The sequence below is a fragment of the Drosophila arizonae genome, chromosome X, assembly GCF_054131065.1.
Source record: "Drosophila arizonae isolate 15081-1271.41 chromosome X, UAZ_ARI_1.0, whole genome shotgun sequence".
Lineage (NCBI taxonomy): Eukaryota > Metazoa > Arthropoda > Insecta > Diptera > Drosophilidae > Drosophila > Drosophila arizonae.
Genome location: NC_142927.1, coordinates 17,876,258 through 17,886,333, shown reverse-complemented (window position 1 = coordinate 17,886,333; position 10,076 = coordinate 17,876,258). Strand labels below are relative to the sequence as shown.

At 39.2% G+C, this 10,076-nt stretch overlaps 1 long non-coding RNA gene across 2 annotated transcripts; it reads left to right on the top strand.

The window, feature by feature from the left end:
* Positions 1–2,783: 2,783 nt before the first annotated feature.
* On the top strand, positions 2,784–9,617 carry LOC149267966 (uncharacterized). Of its 2 annotated transcripts, XR_016271166.1 has the most exons (6): positions 2,784–3,276; positions 3,338–3,480; positions 6,533–6,795; positions 7,711–8,205; positions 8,317–8,436; positions 8,631–9,617. It is a non-coding gene; the product is annotated as an uncharacterized LOC149267966 (long non-coding RNA). The 2 variants fall into 2 exon arrangements; XR_016271165.1 differs by having other exon boundaries at positions 8,317–9,617.
* Positions 9,618–10,076: the final 459 nt, after the last annotated feature.

Genomic DNA, 10,076 nt, shown 5'->3' with positions numbered 1-10,076 from the left:
TTTTCCTAATTTCTTTTGCAATTGGACTCTACAAATTAAACTTAAATCATTTGTAAAAAAAAATAAATAAATAAATAATTAATAAAATAAAATAAATAATAGTAATAATAATAAAATAAAATAAAAATAAATAAAGAAATAAAATAAATTAATATATAATAAATTGATGTTTTTGATTTCTTAAAGTTCTATGTGAACCCAACAACAATTATTTTATATTAAATTATATTATATTATGTTATAATATATTATTATTATTATATTATTTATTTATTAAATAGTTATTATAATTGCAAATAAATAACATTATTCAATTAAATCTGAGCAGAATATAAGATCAAAGGCTTGGTAGCATGTTAAAAAGAAATTCGTCTTGGGGTATGACATTTATTTATTTTTCAATAAAATGCTAATAATAATAGATAATAATGTTAATAAAAATTTGATTTTTAGCATGATATTTATTTTATTTTGTTAGTTATTCATTCATTTTTTTTGTTTCAAAATATTGAATAATAACAGCTCTTGAAATTTGTATATTTAATGTATATTTTATTTTATATATTTAATTTATATTATATATTTTTAGTATTAAATTTTAAAAATGATATTATTAAAAAGGAAAAAATATTAATTAATTTTCCACATTATTATTTTTTTCTTTTAGCAATATTTTTATTTAAAATTTTTTAGATTTTTTAATATATGAATACATTAATCAATGTGTATATAAAACTCAAAATATTATATTATATTAAATAAATATTAAATATTTAAAAATAAATAAATTTAAAAAATTTTGTTTGGGATTTTTAAATGAAATGTTTAACAATAAATAAATAAAAAATAAATAAATATTTTTGAAATTTTTAAAGTATAAATGCATAAATCGTATCTATGTATATTAAATACAATGTTTAAATATTTATGTAAATATATTTTTTAATTTATATTTTATCATATAATTTATTTAAATTTATTATTTTATATTTTATTTAAATATATCAAGTCAACCCTTGGAGCAATGGCATAATTGAGCTACAAAATAATTCAACTTTCATCTTAGGCAAGATTATATTGGGCAAGATAATTATTTCCAATAAGAGACTCGTCTGAGCCTTTGTGTGTGTGTGTTAGTCTGCTAATGGCACTAATATGCTAACATTTGTGGCAGTGCAGAAATGACCGCTGCCGCAGTTGGGCTCAGCCGCTCAACTGTTTACCCTGGACAACAAGGAAATCCAGCCAAGTGCGTCGTTTAATTACAAAACGAACAACGCATAAAAACCGACACGCAGAAGGCGCAGACGACGAGGGGCGTATATGTGTGTGTGTGCGTGCGAGACGGTGTGGGTCTGGCATCTAGAGCCGCGTCTGGCCAAAAAGCCAGAAGCAAGTCACAGGCTGGCGCAGACATGCGGCACTCGCATTGACAGTGTCAACACTACCGAAAAGCGTTACCAACACTGGCCATTGTCTAACGGAATCCATCTCGACCATCTCTGCCCAGAAATGCCCGGCTGAGGCTCAGCGTTTGACATTTGCAATATTTGACATTCAAGTAAAGGCATAAATTTGCGTTTAATGCAAGCTAAAGGCAGAAAGCAACGCACACTCCGACTCAGATTTCGAGTGAGGCACGCGTCTGTTCGTGCCACATGACGCGATATCCAAAGGCACACACACACAGAGAGAGACAACGATAGCCACTATATGGGGCCATTAGGCAACGCCAGATGGCGCCACAAAGCCACAAAAGTGGAGTCTATTGAGCGGCCATTGAACATGAGGTCCCGAAACGTGTTGCTCTCCAAGGCTTGAAATCCCTTTGAACTACAGGCTGCAGGCCCCATAGTGCTCTATTATCTATCTGTAGACACAGACGCCTGCAGCCAGATATTCATAATTCATTTAATTTACTGTTTCTTTCAATATGTTGGCGCAACTTGTGCGCTCTGTTTGTGGGCGCAAATAGTTCGTAATTAAAAACTTAAAATCTAAGCTACAAAACAAATAAAATGCAATTAGCATGATTTGAATTTGTTAAGTAGCTAGTACAGTGAACACTCGCAAAAGTGCTAAGGAATGCAAATGTAGCGAAAGTTAGTTGAAAGACTTGCAATGGCTATGAATATTCGTAGAACAAAAGACTGAAAAGAAGCTAGAGAAATTTGGAGAATGAAATGGAATACGTAATAAAGATGGGAAGAAAGAGTAAGAGTGAGAAGATATTGATATTGATTGGATATTTTGCGAAAGAAATAGAGAATGAAATAGAAATACAGAAAATCATAGAGAGATAAAGAGAGATAAAGAGAACGTAGAGAGATTAAGTTTATAGAAAAAGGCAGAGAAAGTTGTTAAAGAGAGATTAAAAAACAGGTATTAAACAATAGAGCGAAAGAAAAAATAGAGTGAGAAAAATAGTTGTCTAGAAAAATAAAGAGAGAGCGAAAGAAACAAGACAGAGAATGAGAAAGAGGAAGAAAACATAGAGATAAAAGAGAAAATAACGAGGGAAAGTGCACGAAAGGAAAAAGACATAGAGTGAGAGATGAAAATAAGTATATATAGAGAGAGAGAGGTAGAGAGAGAGAGAGAGAGAGAGAGAGAGAGAGAGAGAGAGAGAGAGAGAGAGAGAGAGAAGAGAGAGAGAGGAAAGTGGAGACCGAGAGAGAATGAGAGAGAAATCCCAAGATAGGCATATTGAGTTGATAGATGAATAGTTATAGACAAATAGACATAAAGATAAGTAAACAGATTAAATAACATAAGAATTTCTATTCAAATAAGCTAAATTCTCTACTTTACTACTTTAGTTTCCCCCAAATCACTGGCAGCTGACTGTATATACATACATACATATTACATACATATGTATATCGTCAAATTAAATAAAAATTCGAATTCACTTCTCATAAATAGCACTATCAGCTGATTGCCAGCATTATGCATTATGCAACACTGTCCGGTGCTAGATTAAACATATCGATAGTTACAGTCAAAATGCTGATAGACAATTCACAATAAGAGCTCGACGTTTGGGTTTATTGCGGCACGCGGACTAATGAATAACAAGTTCAGTTAACAATGGCAAGCAACTTAAAGTAGCATTTAGCCAAGTGCCACTGTAGCTGGTCTCCGGGCAAGTGCAGCGCGTGGCTTGGGTTCAGTTTTTGCCGCTGAAATTTCGGCATTTCCAGTAGCAATGGGCAGATGGGGCTGGAGGGCGAGCGCCTGGAGAAGACGTGTGCCAGACTACACACACGCATGCATGTATGCTCAAGTATATACACATATACAGATACATATATATTGTCTATTGTTTATCTTGCAGAACGCACAAACGACGACGACAATGCGACGTGGTTGCCAGAGCCACTCAAAGCTGGAGCTGCAACGGCGGCTCTCAGGCAGGCAGGCAGGCAGACTCGCCTGCCACGCCCACAGTGCTGCGAACAGGTTGGCGCTGGGTCTAAGGTATACCTATCTATACATACACACATACACACATACATATAGACAACAACAGCAAAGTGCAATTATCGCAAATACCTTAAGGTTTACATCGTCAATGTGGAAGTTGGAAGTTGGAAGTCGGAAGGTGGCAAAAGGGGTGAATGAATGTTGCTACTGCTGGGCCACAGGTGTGCCATATGTATGTGTGTGTGTCTGTGTGTGTGTGTGCCATGCCGTTTGTCTGTTGCTCTGCCTTTCTGTTTACCCAAGTGCTTTGTATTGAAGTGCATTTTGGCATGTAATTTGTAGTTCTTTGCTATTTGATTTTTGAGCACTGTGCTTAAGCCCCCAAGCCTCGCAGACAACTCTCACTCTCTCGCTCTCGCTCTCACACTCTCACTCTTATTCACTCCCTTGGCTCTGGCTGCCTCAGTCTGTGAGCAGCTAAAGCCTGTTTTATCACTGCGATGTCTCCGACTCTGATTTAAAATCGTTTAACGAACTTGTGCGCTGCGCTGATTACCTCGACGTCCTCTGTCTTGGGCAGCAGCTATATGCATATATGTATATGGATATGTATATATATATATGTCTATATATCTGGTTGATCAAGCAGTTAAAGTGCAGTTGTGGCTGAAATAGTCATTGGATGTCGAAGCTATTAGGCAGCTACAACGTATTACACCTAATTAGCTGATTTTTGAGTATGATCAACTCATTGCCTGATTGAACAAGTTCTGATGATTTACCAAACATTAAGTCAGAGGGTAGCTTGTGTAAAGGAGAGAAGAGAGCAAGGCAGTTGCTGTACAAGGTATCACTCCAATTCAATTCCATCTCAATCTCATTTTTAGCATTTACAGGGTATCTGATAGTGCCCCAAAGCCTTTCCACATTGCCTAGAAACTAAAAGTAAGTTCCTAATCAGTCGGAAATCTTAGGAATCAGAGATCACCTCATCCCAATTTCACATCTCGTCACTTACAGAGTATCCCCAGTCGAATACTTACCTATTACGCTCTGCACATACCAACCATAGAGACAGTAGAAACTTCATCTTCATGCTTAGTGTAAAGTCGAGAGCATCACAGCTATTCCATATGCTTTATTTAGTCATTTACGGAGTATCTCCTAGTCGATCCCTCACCTCTAGCAATTCGAGCATAACGTCTACAGAAATTTAAACTACAAATTCATGCTCAGTTCTATATCCGAAGGATCAACAACCACTTCTATGTCATTTTACAGGGTATCCGCCTGTCGATCAACTGTTTTAGCAAACTAAGCATACCTTCACCGAGCTCATCCCACATTCAACACATGCAAAGCCACAAACAAACAGCAGCTGGCGAGCCTTTCGATCTCTCAAATGAAGCTGATCGAGCCAAATGGGCGTAGTGGCAAAGAGTGGCAAAGGGGCAAAGGCGGGGGGGTCGCTGTTAGTCCAGTGGAGTTTGCCTTTGATGTTCGATAATTGCAAATTCCATGTGCATGTTTCAGTTTGCATCAAATCGTCGTGCAATGATCGGATTTAAATCAGCGACTGTAGCGCAACTAAATTGATCTTTTATCGCTTCAACGACGCTGCTCAGCAGCCAAAGGCTGTGGCAACGGAGTGCGTTGGCCGGGGGGCGAAGGGCGAGGGGGTACAATTCTGATGTGAAACTGATGTGGTAGCCGGCGCGTAAAAGCTTACAAAATACGACAACGCACAGAAGCGCATAACTTAGTTGCAGACACTTCAGTTCAGGTCGACAGGCTGGAAGGAGGAAGGGAGGGAGGGAGGGAGGGGCGCATGGTGGGGAAAGGGGTTAGCGGACGAAAGACATGCGTTCATGCGCTGGGATTAAATCGGAAGTTATGCGAGTGTCCAAATGCGGGCCTTGATTGGTGCTGCGGGTGATGAGGCACAACAACAACAACAACAGCAACAACAACAAGAAAAGTTGTTACCGTATCGAATGCGGATTAAAATCAGCTAAACAAGTTGCCAGACAGTTTGCCAAAGAGATCAGATCATCAGTTCGGCCAGCAAACGATCTGCCGCACAGCCCATTCACAACGTATCAATTAAATGTGCTCAAGGCAGAGACAGAGACAGAAGCAGAGGCGGAGGCAGAGGCAAAGGCAAAGGCAAAGGCAGAGGCCAAAGGATGCTCAAGTGCCAAACAACTTCGTATTTCTTATTCTCTTTGGCAATCAGCGACATTTGAAGTGGCGGCTAGAAAAAGACTGAACAAATCGCCTCAAAAATGAAAAGGATTAAACAAATAAATCACTTGGCTCTGTTTTCAGGACATTTTTTTTTTTTTTTTTTTTTTTTTTTTTTGGGGCCAGCCAAGCAGGAGCAGAAGAAGAGAAAAGAAAAAAAAATAGAAAAAGGGTTACCCACACCAATTAATGAGCTAAAAATTGTGCTGCATTCATTCAATTGTAAACGAAGCACCACCGCACCACCCAGAGCCACCCAGAGCAGCTGCAGCAAAAGGCTGACCGATATTAATGAAGATATTTGCCGTCCGCGCTGAGGGTTTTTGGCTAGCAGCTTGGGCTGGAGCTGGGCGCCTTTTTGGGTTGGTTTGATGAAAAAAATCATTTGATTTTTAATTACGCTGATTTTTTGTTTTTTTTTTTTCTTTTTTTCCTTTCTAATATGAAGAACTGAAGAAATGAAACAGCTTGGCAGAGCAAACACCTTGGAAATTAATACACGAGTGTCGAGCAGCGCCCGCAGCTACGAATCATTCGAAGATGCAAACTCTGATGAGAGAGGGAAAGAGAGACAAGCTGAGAGCGAAAGAGTGACACTGGCAAAGGGAGGGGGAGGGGGAGGGGAAGTGAGCCAAGTGACTCGCCCGTCGGCTCTCAGTTGGCCACTTGAGCCACTTACCGAGAGGTTTGGGCAGGCAGCCGAAGAGTGGGGAGACGGTGCTGTAGCTGGACCAAAAGGGGGGAGGAGAGCATGGCAACTGGCCCTGACACGCACGAAAGGGTTTCAACTTAATTAAACCGTTTCTTTTTTTCCCCCTTTTATAAGGTTTTCATTTTTTTTTTTTTTTTTTTTTTTTGCCAGGCTCTCTTCACTTTTTGGCCGGCTCTTGACGGCAACTGGCAGCTAACTGGCAACTGTCATCGCATCGGCCGCGCCGAAAAGTGGGCACAAATTGACATCTAAAGTGCTTAAAATTTTCTTTAATTAAGTGTGACAAACTGTGGGCACAACACGAAACTGAGCACAACCCTCGACGGACGAAGCTATCGCATTGCCCTCGCCTGTAGCCCATTTATGAATAACTAAGGATGTGGAGGAGTATTTGTTGGACATTTGCATGATGGGTAAGGAATCAATAAGGCAAGATAGATTCAAGGAAAGATAGAAATGCAATGTTATCGATATTGAATGCGCCTTGAGTTTTGAGGAGTCACACGATTCTCATATGAGTCAATAAGGATAAGTTATTGTCGATTATCGATAGTAATTATCAACTATCATTGGTAATGCTATCGAAATCGCATGTTACTTGAGTCTTAAGGAGTCACACGATAATCTGAGTCAATAAAGAATAATGGACATAGTAGATTGATGGATAGATAGCTACTTTGGGCTATTATCGATTATCGATAGTAAATATCAACTATCATGGGTAGTGCTATCGATATCGCTTACATCTTGAGTCTTGACATATTGATAGATAACTTGATATATAGAAATCTACCTAACGGTACAATCGCTTGTCGATAGCCATTCTGGTTAGCATCATGGGATTAGATATAATATGGCTAGGAGACTAAGAGAGAGATTTAAGGATACTATCGAATATCGATAGTCATTATCATTACCTACCAGCTATTATTTTTAATGTAATCGATTTTAAATAAATTTTGATTATTTGATTTGCTTCAGCTCTACCCAAAAATGAGACAAACGATTCCCATATGAGTCAATAAGGAATAATATAGATATCATGTTGATAGAAAAATAGCCATTTAAGGTTCCTATCGATTATCGGCCGTCACTATCATTACCCATCAGTTATCGTTTGTTATGTTATCGATATCAGATGAATCTAGATTGTTTGATTTGCCACAGCTCTGCCCCAAAGAGTCACTCGATTCTCATATATATTCATAGGAATAATATAGATGCCTGTAGAAAAGCTTCTCGCTTAGTTAATTCTACAATCCCCATTAAGCTATCGACATGTAAATACTTGTGCATCAATATACCCATTTTCGCTATTTATTCCACAGACCTGTTCCCTACTCCTCCCATCCTTGACCCTGATGCGTGCGCTCAGCTGCGGCGTCGGCTCCCTTCGGTCAGCCCGGAGTCAACTGACTCATCTGGCTGAGCCGCTGCCCACGCGCCTGTGGCTCAATGGAAGTCATTTGGAGCTCGTAAATAAGCAAAGTGCTGCATTAATAGTTGCTGATTAAGCAGCGCCTACGAGAAATTAAAATTAAGTAATTTAGCTCAACGACTTCGCCGAGTGCGCGTAGGTGGTCAAGCCACCTCCAAGCCAGAATCTGAATGCGAATGCGGACGCAAACCTGTTTGCTTGAGCGCGAGATTTTCGGCAATGGATCAAAGCGAATGCATTAAACTGCCTGGAGATGCCTTTTGCACCTTTGATTCATGGCCAAGCAATGTTGTGGAATTAAATTTAGATTTCGTGCTGGAATTTGTAAATGAATATATTGATAAGAAAAACATTCCATGTGCATAAAATGCAGCTATATATACGAGTAAGGTTTATTTTTGAATATTTTTTTAGAAATAATTTAAAATATTAATTCCTTATATAAATAACTACTCCATCTATAACTTAAACTATATATATATTTTTATATATCTAGGTAATGGCATCATATCTGGATAGACTGAAACTGGAAAACTGAGAGAGGGTGAGAGAGAGAGAGAGAGAGACAAAGAGACATTCGACTCGCTGGACTCAAAGCTGTACTCAAGGCCTCTAAGTATATCCTCTAAAAAGAGAACAATTTCCTCTTAACCAATTAGCCATTGCTGCTCCCAAGTGGAGTTCGGCCATCATCTCGGCTTTGGCACTGCAAAAGTGCTGGACTCAATTAGCTGGGCTGGAAATCAAATGGCAAATGGTTGACATAAACTGGCATAAATAATAATCAATTTGAAATCAAATTGTTTGTAGGCTTTGAAAGGGACTTGGAGCATGGCGAGAGCATCAGGAGGAGGAGAATATCAACGAGAAAGTCGACGACAACGTCTTGCCAAAAATCAGAATTGATGATTATTGCTTTTTGACAGAGATTTGCCAGCGAAGGCGACAATAAAAACAACAATACGGAGGAGGCTCAGTTCCTTTTATGGCCAAACTTGGCAAGGATATGTATGCGAGTGTGTGTGTGTGCGAGAGTTTGTGTGTGTGTGTGTGTGTGTTAGTATCAATAAAATAGCCACAGAAGCTTGGACCAGGCAAAAATATTTATGTGCATGTTATAGTAAGTGCAAAATAATAGCCGCCTGGGACGGGGTAGGCCAACGATGGAGCCGGACAGCAGCAGGACATGCTAGGACTCTGGCCGGCCAAACGCATTGAATCGAAGGCAAAGACAAGACCAAGGGCCAAAGGGCATTTAACACGCGCTGAACGGACGACAGGCGGTTGCTTCTAGTAGTAAAAATGCTTCAACAATTACCAGGGCGTATTGCATGTGTGTGTGTGCGAGTGTGTATGTGTGTGTGTCGAGCAACGGGCAATAATGCACTCGACACTTTTATTTCTTTTTCATTAGCCAAAAAGCGACAACGACGACAACAACGGCAAATGCGTTCAACCACCGCCCACAACAACACACGCGCCCGCACTCTCTCCCTCTCTTTCTCACCCTCTCTGTAGAAGACAAACGCCTTTTGCTTCGTGACCTTCACATGTGTGGGATCTGTGGGACTGCTGCCAGACATGTGTGCGGCTGTCGTATGAGAAGCTGTAGAGAAATGATTGAGCGGGAACAACAACAGCTGAGCTTGGCTGATTTCCAGCTAAAGCTAGAGCTGACTGGAATAAGGGAAAGTTGTATGGATTAGCCTAGCCGAAATCAATAGGATGCTTAGCAACTAACTGAAATGAAAGCCAATGGCTGCAGTTGTCAATGCTTAATTCTTAAGTTAGTCTTCATTTTATATCAGCTCTAATCTATTGTATAATAAACAAATGAAACTGAAATGAAGTTATGGTAAGAGTAAGAGGGGGAAGTCGATACGGAGTCTGAGTTACTTTGATTTCCTGATATTTTCTCTTTAATATATTTACTCCCTTTAATAAATTTTGGATATGCTTGCCATATGGTTTTATTCTTGGATTGTCAGTTTTGGTATATATGTATGTACATACTCCAAAAGTCTCTCAAGCTGTAATCTGCAATTGGAATACTTTTGGAACATGTATATACTAACGTGAACAGTCCAAGATCGAAATAGTACAGCTCTAAATAGTTGTAAAAATCACGAGCTGCATCAACTTCAGAGGGTTTCTTCTTATAGCTTGTAGCTTCTTAATGCCTCAGCTCAGTCTGTTACCACCTTTTTCACAAGATCGAAAGAGAGTCAAATAACGTTATAATGATAAGGGCACACA